The sequence below is a fragment of the Anser anser genome (assembly GCF_964211835.1).
Source record: "Anser anser genome assembly, chromosome: 3".
Taxonomy (NCBI): domain Eukaryota; kingdom Metazoa; phylum Chordata; class Aves; order Anseriformes; family Anatidae; genus Anser; species Anser anser.
The window spans coordinates 115,329,307-115,341,599 of NC_139722.1; the positions used below are offsets into that span (position 1 = coordinate 115,329,307).

At 41.8% G+C, this 12,293-nt stretch overlaps 1 protein-coding gene and 1 long non-coding RNA gene across 12 annotated transcripts in view; one reads left to right on the forward strand and one right to left on the reverse strand.

Annotated features, from left to right (window-relative positions):
- The window catches only part of LOC310898026 (uncharacterized protein), a gene marked incomplete at its 5' end in the record, with an annotated part of 223,633 nt that overhangs the window by 69,717 nt on the left and 141,623 nt on the right, over positions 1-12,293 (reverse strand). The gene's annotated exons all lie outside the window — the stretch shown is intronic.
- LOC310898037 lies at positions 697-7,750 on the forward strand. The gene is made up of 2 exons (XR_014582906.1): positions 697-4,962; positions 6,605-7,750. It is a non-coding gene; the product is annotated as an uncharacterized lncRNA (long non-coding RNA).

The window sequence follows — 12,293 nt, forward strand, 5'->3', positions numbered from 1 at the left end:
TATATATATATATATATATAAATCCTGAATTATTAAAAAAGTACTCTCTGAACCGCTCTCAACCCACTTACGAGCAGTATTTGTCAACTGCCAATTTTCCTAATGCAAACTCAAGCTTACAAATGATGGAGAGCAGCATGGGATAAAACTCAACAGTGAGATGTGAGCTCAGGCTCTGGAAGTAGCAAAATTTTCTGATGCAAGCCCATAAAATGGAAAACAAGTTGAAGAACAACCGAGGTGGTCTCAGGCTGACTTCAGATTGTTAATACAGTGACAAAAAAGGAGATTGGAAGTCTATGAGAATTGCTTTCAACATTCAAGCTGCTGTAACAAGGGCTTAATTACCTCATTTGAAACACTGAAAGGCTACCAGAGCTGTATAGAAGTCTGAAACTAAAACTGGCTTGAAAAGGACTACTGGAATAACTGGGGAACAGACGGAAATTGGGAACAGAGACTTTGCCTTGATTAGACAAAAAAAAAAGGGAATGAGAATGCTGCTGTGTGACCGAGGTAAGCCCCAAGGACAGAAACAACTCCACAAGCTAAACAAGTAGCTACAAAACTTCCCAAGACTGAATGCTCCCAACCGCTGCAGTGGGCAGACTGTGAGATGGCCTCCCAGGAGGGGCTATAATATGACACCCCCCCACCCCACCCAAAACCCCAAACCAACCCAACGACCCACTCAACTCCAGAACCACCTCAATCCCACCCATGAACTGCTTTTAAAAAGCAGCCCATTGATGTAGGAGCCTGTGGCAGGAGGAAATGGAATGTGATGAACCACCAAGTCCCTCCAACACAGGGCATCGCTAACAGCTCCCAGCTCATTCCCAGAAAGCGCAACTGAGCCAAAACACACAAAGCTCAGGACAAGAGCATCACACACTTGGCTGTGCACCGTCAAAATGCCTTCCTTGTCATTAATCACAGGTTGGCATTTTTCATTTTTTCCCCATGACCAAGCATATATTTGCAGAGTATTTAAATTTCCTCGGTTTCAATATTTCAGGATGACAGAGGCTGAGCTTGCAATAGGAAACTATTGCATGGCTGATTAATGCTCTGATAAATGATTCAGAAGTCAGCATGCTCCTATCTGCTGCACAGTATAGTTCTTCAGTAAAGCCATTTTGTCTATTGACTTCCACAAATCACGTGGATTCACTAGGAAGAGCCTCTCTTACGGTAGGATGAATGTAAGAGAAAAGAGTCAAGACAAAAGAAATGAAGTAATGTTTATGAATTCTCTAGAAGAGCAGATACACTCCTGGAGCAGTAGCAAATCTGGTAAAATTATGATCATAAAAGCTTGCCATGCAGCATGCAAGCAGTGGCTGTACAGGTACCTGCAGACAGCACTTGCTTGTAAAGCACACGGTCTGGAGGCAGGTGTGGTGCAAAGCATGGCATTTGCAGTTGGTGTTGAGCATGTGCCCAAGAGATACGCATTGCAGGACATGACATTTATTTTTAATGACATCAGAAAAGCCACAAAAATGCTAGCAGATGAGGCTCAAGATGGTGTAATGTATAAGCTTTATTAAAGCAATCGAGCAATTTTTTGTGTCTGGTCTTAGCAGTCACTATCTTCAGCATCCCCCTGTCCATCCCTTTACGGATACTGCACATGATTTTCCCTAAAAGAATGATTCCTAAGGTCACCTCAGACAGTACCCTCTCAGGTCAGAGTGACTGATATCTGATTTGGCTGTCCTTTGCTTTAGCCTCAGGCATTAAGTAAATTAAACATGCATCTTTGTAGTTGCTTTCCAAAGAAGCAGAATGGATTTTTCCCCATGAACAAATCTCTTTAATCAATTTTCTCCTGTTATGAACATGCTCGTAGGGAGAGGGTGAATCTCCATCAGACTGGCAGATACAGCTTTTGGGCATGAGTTTTTCTTCTGCCTAATGGAGCAGTAGCAAACCTCAAGTAAATGCAGGTTAGAGAGTTACCCCTAGCTAATGATGTTAAAAAGTTCTGAAACTGCAGCTAGAGACAAAGAAAAAAAAGACTGCCAATAACACCAGTTACAGACGACAGGAAGGAAAAGTCCCTGCCCCTCACAGACTTCCTTTCTGCCATCATTCTCTGTCCTCTCTTGAGCTGCTGATGAGCAACCCAAACCAAAGAGCTTCATTCTTTCTGCCAAGAGACACTCGGCTCACGCCCAACTAATTGAAAGGGTGAGATCTGTTAACACAACAAACAAAAAAGATTATTATCTACTTTAATAATTATTAAAACATGTTGACTAGTGACAACACTTCTCAGTCCTTTATAAGTAAATTGCTTGCTCAAAATCCCCCCAGATTATAGGAATACCAACAAAACTAGAACTGTTGTGAATTATCTAGAAACAATTTCTATAGCTGACTAAATGCAGTCCTTGAGGGATCTGTCTAATTATTCATGACATTTAACACGAATTTCTAATGCTCTGCAGTCAGCTTCCCCCATTCTTCCCATGTCCTGGGTTCCACCATGTGCCAAGCCCCTATATGCTCCAACATAAATCCACACAGCTCAGCATGGCTGTTTGTAACGCACTGATCCGGTCCGTGCCTGGAGGGAATACCACTCCTTTTCAACACTAACTGCTCAGGAAGGTGCAGCACTCCCCTGTTGCTCACAGTTGACATTTTTTTAATCTCACTGAAGTCCCAGGAATGTATTTCATGCCTAACGTCAAAATGAGCACATCATTCAGCAGCTGAATGATCAGGGCCTACAGGGACATCCCTATGGAAGACAATTATGAGATTACAGTAGTCTCAGAGTAATATTAAAAAGTCGTAATTGATCATCTCCAAACTAATTTTGCTTCAAAAGTTAAATGAAAATAATTTTGAGGGGGAGATAGACTTCTTTGATAGAAAAAAAATTGTTCAGTTCTGACATAAAGAGCCTGAGGTTATGTTTTAAGAACTGTAAATTAAACAAAAACCCCTTAATATTAACTGATTTTAACAGGGTGTAGATTTTTTGTTTTGGAACCCAAGCAGACCAGTTTGTGTTTTGTATGTTTATCCAAACATTAACCAAGGAACAAAAGAGCCTGCATGGTAAATACTAACCCATGACAAACTTGTAACAATTTGCTTTGTTTTTAAACATGAAGCAAAGGATTCAGTGGTGAATACTGCGTTAAGACTTGTACCATATCATAGAAATGCTTTTGGCACAATGAAGATTCATTCAGTAAATAACTATGAAGACATGAAGCTTTATTTGTTATTGCAGAGTGCGTGATCCAATTGCCATAGAATAAAACACAATGCAGATTTCCTCTCTAAAGAATTGATTTCCAGCATTATCTAGGCAGTAGGTTAAACTGAAGGAATAATGTTAAAAAGCTCCTTGACCTGTTGTCAGGCAAACCCCATTAATTTCCACAGCCCCATTTACAGGGAACAACTGTAATTGGCAAGAACGTCACTGTTGCATTCTAGAGGAGCGTGTGGCTCGAAGCAACCGAACCCAACGTGGCTCCTGGGACGCGACCCACAAGCAATTAAGGAAGTCTGATGCTGCTCGCTGGTGACACCATGGGAGTCCACTGCTGAACTCTTTGCTCAGCCTGTAACCAGTACTGTGTAACAAACACACATCGTATGACTTGTGCACAGAATTGAACCAGGGAACGATGCAAGCAAGACAGGAATTGGGGAAAAACAACAGGAATCATCCGAGAAGCCTTTAATGTGTTTGATGTCTTTACGAACTGCAGTTTAAAGAGTCATTAGTTACCTTGACATTCCTCAATACAGAGAACATCTTCTGCTCCTGTATCTATAGTTACAAGCTGCCTGGTTAAAACTTATGAAAAATAATAACTTCATAAATAGTTGTTTTGGCTACAGAACCAGGGAATAAACCAGAGAATGGGATGAGGGGTGGCCAGCAGGCCAGCCGTTCTGCTGGTAGCTCACCTTTCTCTTCCCCAGCTTTTAATCAACTTGTAAAGTCTCCACCTACTCCAAGTTAGGTTCATTTCGAAAAGCAATGACACCAATAACCACGAGTTAGATTAAGAGTTTAGTTTTTGACCAGATTTGAAGAATCGTCTCCTCCTAAGAATTTTAAAATGCCAGGAAATAAAAGCCAGCGAGATCTGGTACTCAGGGCCAGAGCTTCAAGTAGGACAGCAGAATTGGATTTGCAAATTGGAGCTTGAAATTGTCTGTATGCTGGCAAGCTCACTGCAGGAGAGCATGCTTTAAGAGGCACCTGGCAAGCTGCTAGACCTTTACAAACTGGTTTAGACACTAAGTATCAGCATAAAACTAGAAAGGGAAAAACAAACAAACCCGCAACACTGAAAGATCTGTATCTTACATTTAAATTCAGGAAGAATAACTTGAAGGCTGGGTTACGAGAAGTGTGCCGAGTAGTTGAATCCTGCTTCTTTCTCCTGTATTTGTCCATCTAATGCCATCTATGACATTCAAGTGGAACTGCTCAACTGAATCAGGCAAGCAGGGTTTGGCTGCAGTCATCGCTATGGATTAACACAGATTCAAGAGCAGGAAAGAAGCTGGAGGTTAATGAAAGGATTTAATACAGCTGCTTCCACAAAAAGCACAAAACAGGAGGAAATTGAGCTGAAGATAAGACAACAAAACCTTTCAGAAGAGTTTAGTCTTTTTCCTACAAAGACAAAACAGGGTACCGGATCTATTAGTTTGCCACAATTATCTGACGGTACTTGTCCTGAGCAGATAACCTGTTAGGTCTGCCAGTAGTTTGCTTTGAGACTGGCATCAAACAGAGCTAAAGCCACGCTTCTTAGCTGCGAATCTGCAAATACAGGTTAGGTTACAGTCCTGTTCTCTCCCTCTGGTTGGGATGACTGAAGAATATCTGAACATCTGCAGTAAAGTTGGTTTCCATGGATACTTCCACCTCTAACGCCTCTTCCGTGAACCTGTGTTCCAGCCAGAGCCCCTCTTGTGAGTATTTGGCAAAAAGCTGAACATTTTTGTAAAAATAAATCGGTATCAGTAGATATTTGTGGAAGCGTTCCACTCAATCCTGAGTGACAGAAGTTCAAAGAGAAGCAACTGTGGCAACAGTCCAAGTTATTTCTTTCCTCTGAATTGTATTCTTTACCAAATAATTTGCTAGATGGGGCAGAGGGGAGGGAGGGAAGAAAGATGCTCTTGATTTGACTAGAATTTAAGCAGCTGCCTATGAACACAAAATCTGAAGGTGAAAATGATACCTGATCAATATATTAATGTTGTAGACAAAGCATTTGGAGATTTTTAATTAAAAAGGAAAAAATGGATATGAACTCTTAAGTAGGAAGAACAGATACAGCAGTGTCCACTGTCACATTGACTGACACAATATTTTACTAATGAACTGGAAGTCAAAGCAAATTGTTTATTGAAACATACAGATGATCTTAAACTACAAAGCATGGAAAAATTGATTGCAAAGCGGATAATCGTTCTCATACAAGAAAATAAAGATGTGCATTAACTAGAGCTGAGACCGTAGACAAGAATTAGTGTCATAAAGGAATGAGTTGCTTCTCAGACCTGTTGCAAAACTAGCGACCAAACACAGGGAAGTGTCCCGAGGCAATTCACAGTTACACCTTACACATGCTGGAGATGTGGTGAGGAGGGACCAGGAAAGCAGTCATAGTGGACTACACAGAACAGCTTTTCAGATTGTACTCCCAGGTGCTCCCCCAGCCCACTACATGGTTGCTGGCAAAGCTGCAGACCCTAATGCTGAAGCATTTGCTGATTTTGTGAGTCAGATGATGTCATTTAATGGTGGAGAGAACACAAAGACAGACACCAGCCTCCAAGCTGCTGCCAAATTGGTACTGTGCCCAGTCGATGAGCCTCCCCACGCGCTATGCAGCAGGAGCACCTGTAGCTTTTCAGCTCAGGGGAAGCCCAGAGCAGCAAGCAAGGGAGAAAAGCCACAATTGAAGAGAAAAACAGCCATGAAACGTTATTTTGGGCCACTAAAAGAGCCAGAGAATGCTTTTGCCAGAAATAATTGCTGGAAGAGCCCTGCAGTACATGCGCATCATTATCACTATTGAGCCTTTGTGTGTATATGTAGTGAGCTATAGGGACTCACAGGATAGCTCCATCCCAGAAACATCACAGGGACTGCTTTCGCTGTGCATTAGATAAAGCAGTGCAGTTCTGATCACCTTTATGTATGTTGGAGAGATTCTCAAGATGATGCCAGTGATTTAAGCAATTAGATCTAAACTTTAAGCCAGTATTTACTATTAAGGGGTAAAGGAAAGAAAGGACACTAAGCCTCCCTGTAAATATAGATATTGAAATACAGGCAAGAGTTTTAAGAGGTAGAGAAGGGCACAAAACACGTAGAAATGGCTGTTAGATCCCAAAAATAAAAATAATAATAAAAAAATCACATTTACTGGCAGCAATTATACAATGAGATAGCTGCATGGAAACCTAAGCAGAAAAAGCAGAAAAGCCAGCCTACAAGAAAAGCTTCTTCTATAAAGGATGTGACCATCTCTAGTCTTCTGTTCAAGGGACACTTCAAACTTCACACCAACCATTTAGAATTTTAATTTTATTGTCTGCCTAGTTCAAAGATGCCATTTGAAGATTTCTTCTTTCTCTACTCATGCAATGAATCTTTTTAACAAGAAGTGGAACAAGCCTGCCAGAAACATCTAAAAGATAAATCCGCTCTGCAGCCAGAATAAAAGAAGGATGAACCAGCTACAATTAATTTTGGACCACCACTGAAGTTATTCAAAAAGCCTTTCCATCTGTTTTTAAAAACAAACAAAAAAACCAAACTTTGTTTATTCATAAACATTGGAGCAACTCTCAAAACACGGAATATGCAGTATTGCATCATTCTTCCTAGCTGTCAACCCCCCAGATTGGTATATAAGTAAGTCTGAAATGCAGCAGGACCTTGAAATTCTCATCCTTCCGCCAGGCTTCTCACTACCACAAAGTGACTAACTGAAGAAGCTGCCTTTCCACAGAAGGTTAAGAACAGCAAATATACAGACAAGAAATGCAGGAAAAAGCAATTCAACCCAGGCAAGGTTTGCCAGCAGCAACCCCAAACCATTCCAGAGAGCAGGATAAGTCCGTGGAGACAAATACCGGGGGAGCCGTACACACTGCTTAGGAGCATCACTCAAGTGCAGATCCTGGAGGAGGCATTCCATGGCTCTCAGGAGCTCTGCCAGCATGCACTGGCTTAAGACGCAGACAGGACATGTCTCTGTCAGATCTGGAGGTTTAAAATTATCTGGTCTGTGTCAGGGGTGAGAATACAAAGTCTGCAATTTTATTCTATAAAGTGTTAATACAAAGCGTAATTATTATGATGGTCATGATTCAAAATAAGCCAAGTTTTATTTTTCATAAAACTAAGTAACAAAACCCAAGAATATCAGCTTCCTATTTTTGAGCTATAACCAAAGCTACAGTAACAGTGAAAGTTTGGGGTGTTCAAAAACATGGAATTTTAAGAGAAACCACTTTGTAACTTTAATTATTGCTACAAGGCATAACAAAAATAAATTTAGCCTTAAATTACTGCTATATTAAAATACTGCAGCATAAAAGTACATACAAGTATTAAAACGTTTGAAAACCAGTGCCTTGTCATTTCCAGCCATGCAGATTAGGGTCATATCCATGCCACTCTAACCTGATACCATTTTATTTCCACGTCTTATTTATTTAAAAAAAAAAAAAAAAGCAAACCCCACAATATGAATGACTTAATGCAGATGAAGAGAATTGGGCTCGGAGGCATTCATTCACCCAATGTCAGATACTGAAAATAACCAGTTTGACTCATTCTATAGTCAGTGCGGGGAGGGAGAAGCGCCACCGAGTTGTTTTAAGTCCTGCCATGACTGAACATCCTCCACCGTCCTGCAGGGAGCTGTGGATTGGCAGCTCAGAAGGGAAGGCAGGAGAGGGGCGCAGCTTCCTGCAACTGACAGGCAGCTGGGAGGGAGAGGCCCCAGGCTGAGCCTCTCCTCCTGCCAGGGCAGCCTGACCCCAGACAGATTTCGACAGAGAGAGCAGCAATTAGTTCTTTAACAGAGGAAGAAGGAGAAGTGGAATTTTAATTCCCCTCAAGGCAAAAAAGGAGATCTGAAAATGTTGTTAGAAGCAGGCAAGCAGCTGGCCCTGGGCAACGTGCATTGCTCGCCTGGGCCCAGCCAAATCCTCACCGGCAACCCCACAGCCATGCCCCGGTACTTACTCTTTTGTACGTACCAGAGCTCAGGAGCGGGCTGTTAACAGACATGCAAAGAGTGTAACCGTGCATCGTTTTAAACTGAACACAATCTGTCACTTCAGAACAGCACATTCACGTCTGCTCTTACTGTTGTTTTTGCATGTGTGTGCCAAATACAAAGTTCCAACCCTGTTTAACAGAACTCTGAAATTAGATTTTTTTCTTTTGACATCTGAAATTAATTTTGTTTAGAAATGCTCCATTAGAAGTGGTGCTGGAGACCTAGGGACGCAAAATGCTAACAATAACCAACTGATCCTGTCTACATTCTTCATTTTTCTTTTCAATTTATGACACAATTAAAGATGCCAGCTTTTTGCTGGAATTCAGGATAGCCGAAAATGTGGGAGCCTGAAGGGAAAAAAAAAAGACCAAAACTTCTCACTGGACAGGAAAATTGATTTGCATCCCAATCCATTAATTGCAGAGCTACTTTGTTCTGCAGCGAGAGATTGGAAGCTGGCAGGCGAGCCTCTGCGTTGGCATAGTCGTGCAGGGATCTCCTCCCGCCGACGCTGGAGGGACTCGTGGGCTTACCCCAGCATGGCAGAGAGGTCTCCAAGCCAGTCTAATGTTAGCAGAGAGGACAGACAAATGGCCCAAGGCTTTGCAGGCTGCAAGGCATTGACAGAGTGGTGAGTGTCATGGCAGTGGGGTGGGTTTTTGTTATCTTGTTGAAACTCCACTCTTTCTCCCCAGGGCTGTCAGCAGGTGAGGCCCTATGATACTCAGCTGAGGAGCACACACACAATTTCCAGGTAAGCTTACAGGAAACCAGCCATGGGGACCTGCAGGAGGAACTGGAGGTGAGAAGACATGGGAGTGATTACAACAACTCTTAAAAAATGGCCACAGAAAGCAATGCCAACAGAATGGCTGAAATAGAGGGCAAAGAAATGCTTTCCAATACCAAAGTGCTATTACCAACCCGGGAAAGTGCTGGCACTTCGAATAGCTATGACCTGATAGCAACATATGCAGAGCAGAAAGTGCCTTTAGTAGCTCTGAGGAGGTAAGTATAGGAAGAGGTCTTCCTTGTTATTTTGCAGTTTTCAGTCACAGAAATCACAAATCTTTCAACCTAATGAATGCCGACTTTCAAATATCTTACCCTAAGCCACATACAGCTCTGAATTGCAGTTACACTTTTTCAAGTTACCATATTGACTACATCGTTCAGTTTTTCTTTGTTTTTCCATCTTGCTTAATTGCCTTAAACTTATTTATTTTCCTTTATTATGTAGTGCTTTTCATTGCTGTTTCTGAGGCAAGAAATCATACTGATTTTGTGCTTTTCAAAGAATTTTAGTGAGATGAAAAACATCAGCAGAGAGCATATTGAACAAAATTGCCAGTGAAATGATGGATATCTACTAAAGAGCTAGAAGCAGATGGCCTTTGTTTCTATTCCAAGCATAACAGCAGATAAAACTCAAATTACAATTCTACAATACTAAGGTTATTCAAAAAAAAAAAAAAGAGGCAATTTCCATGTGGATGATTAGCCTATAAAAATCAGACCCTTTAAAGAAAACACAGGGTTCATCCAGTAAACAGACAACTAGAGAAGATGGCACCAATCCGAAGTCTCTCCAGTAAGAACAGAGTTTCAGTGCTGCACCCGCCCTGACAATGTTATGGTTTTACAGCCATAGGACCCATATATACACAGCCGTGAGAACTGCTACAGCATCCCCAGGACACAAGCAAACACAGCTAAAGACTACAGAAAACAAAAATCATTTTCTGTAATCTCTTAAACAACATTTGCCTGGGACAGTAATTGCGAAGGAGGAAAGCCAGAGAAATACGCTCTAAGAACAAATGAATTTTCAGGATGGACTCCAGCTTTCAGGATCCCAGTGCTGCACTGCGTACTAGATCTGCAGCAGCAGGATGAGGTGGTCCCCACACTGCCTTCTCCGTGTACCCAGGGCTGACGAGGGTGAACTTAACGGGCTTCCCAACATTTCCCATCTTCTCAATGTACATAAATACGTATTTACCACTACTTTTCTAAGGTTTACAGATAAACCTCAGAGAAAGAGCTGGTATAGCAGCAGCCTACAGCCTCTGAAACGGGAACCTCTTCCCTTTGTGGCACTACACACCATTTGTGGCTTTTTAGGACATTTAAACCACAATTTACCATTTGGGGAGCTACAACTGAATGTCCAAATTCCTTGAGGCAGAGACAAGAGGCATAGAAAAAGCTCTTAATACATCTTTGAAAGTAAGTATACTGCAGTATTTCAATTAAAAGGAATCAAAAGTATATGTTGGCCACTTCCTATATTATATTTAATCAATACATATAACTCCCCCCCCACCCCCAAAAAAATCTATTAAGGAATTCTTAATTAAGAACTGACCTCTCACTTCCAACTCCCATCTGTAAATTAAAAATAACTATGCTCTTAAATACTTTTATAATTTCTTGCATTGAAGGCAGTTCTTGAGTTTCCAAGTAAGGTAAGTTTAAAGGACTTTCAACAACAAACGACAACGTGCTGTGAAAAATAAGGGGAAAAATTACTGAAGTGCCTATTTGGTATATAAAGGTCAACTCTTGTGATGTTTGGAGACTAAAACGCACTGTCGTACCCAAATAAATTAGGAAATTCATGAGGATTTCAAGGGAATGGAATGTATTTGCTCGTGTCCAGTTAGATCAGCAGAGAGTTACAATATTCCCGTTCCATTTTTCTTTCAGCAACTACTGAATTAGTGCACAGCTCCACTAATAGCTCTTGAAGATTTATATAGTGCGGGCCCAGAAGGAATGTGGTGGTACTGTCCAGAAACCTAACAGTCTGAATAAGCTTCAGAAAAACAGACTAAAGTTACTGATTTTGTACCTGCAAAGACAGAAGTCAAAACCAAGGGCGCTCCATGCCATCATCCCAAATGCAACAGCAGCTTACCACTGATGCTGTGCGCATCCTCCTTCCAGCACAAGGTTGCTGGTGCACCCAGCTGCGATGCCAGCCAGAGCTCCCTCCACAGCTCCCCTTCTCAGCCTGCCTCCGCAAACGCGCGTTGCTAGTCCCGGGGCACTGAGCTGCTCCTGCTCACTAGAGATGCTGTCAAAAGTTGTGAAGATGGATTCGTTTGGCAAGATTTCAATTCCGTTATTATTCTAACTCCTCTTTTTCTGTAGCACAATATTATCAATCTGATCTCTGCTCTTTGAGCAATCAGATCCAAATGCTCTCTGCTCATCTGTTTTCTAATCAGTCTTGGTTCTAATTTGCTTGATTATTCAGAGCCCTTCCACTCTAAATTCAGCATGTTCAAATTCAAACTGGCATAAATTGATTATTTTTGTAACACTCTAAAGACAGCTGCCGGCAGCCAAACAGGTATCAATTGCTTGTTTATAAAATGTCTCCAGAACAATGAAGAGTGGCTAGAGGGTGCTTCCACATGACTACAAATAGGACAGGATATTTACCTAGGTACTTACAATTCAGGGAAAGCTAGAAATTGGTGGGCTCCCTCACACATTCACCCTCCTGCCCCAAGCTTTGTACCTCTGCCTTAATTTACACAGGACCTAACTCTCCAGCTTCCAGGAGGAAACTTCAGTGTTTGACTTCAGGTCAAGCTCAGCTGGAGGGAGCTGCCTCAGGAGAAGCTGGGCCATACCCCTCTGCCGTTGCAGCAATGCTGGCAACCTGCAGAGACAGCTGGCAGAAGGGCTTCCCCACCAGCAACACCACCAGGCTCTAACCCTACTGCCTTGTGCACACGGAGGGTCCCACTGCTTTTCCAGCCTGAGTACTCTGCCTCAAAGGAGAACGGGATTCTTTTTCCTTCACACTTGCACAAAATTGGTTTTGTGCATGAATATTTGTTTATTTTTGCTAGCTGCAAGCATTAAGCTTACATTTTGAACCCACCTAGAATGGAAACCACCTCATGACTATCTTCTATAAAAATTACAGGTAGATGTTGTGCCATTATATATAGAAATACAACATACTTGAAGAAATCT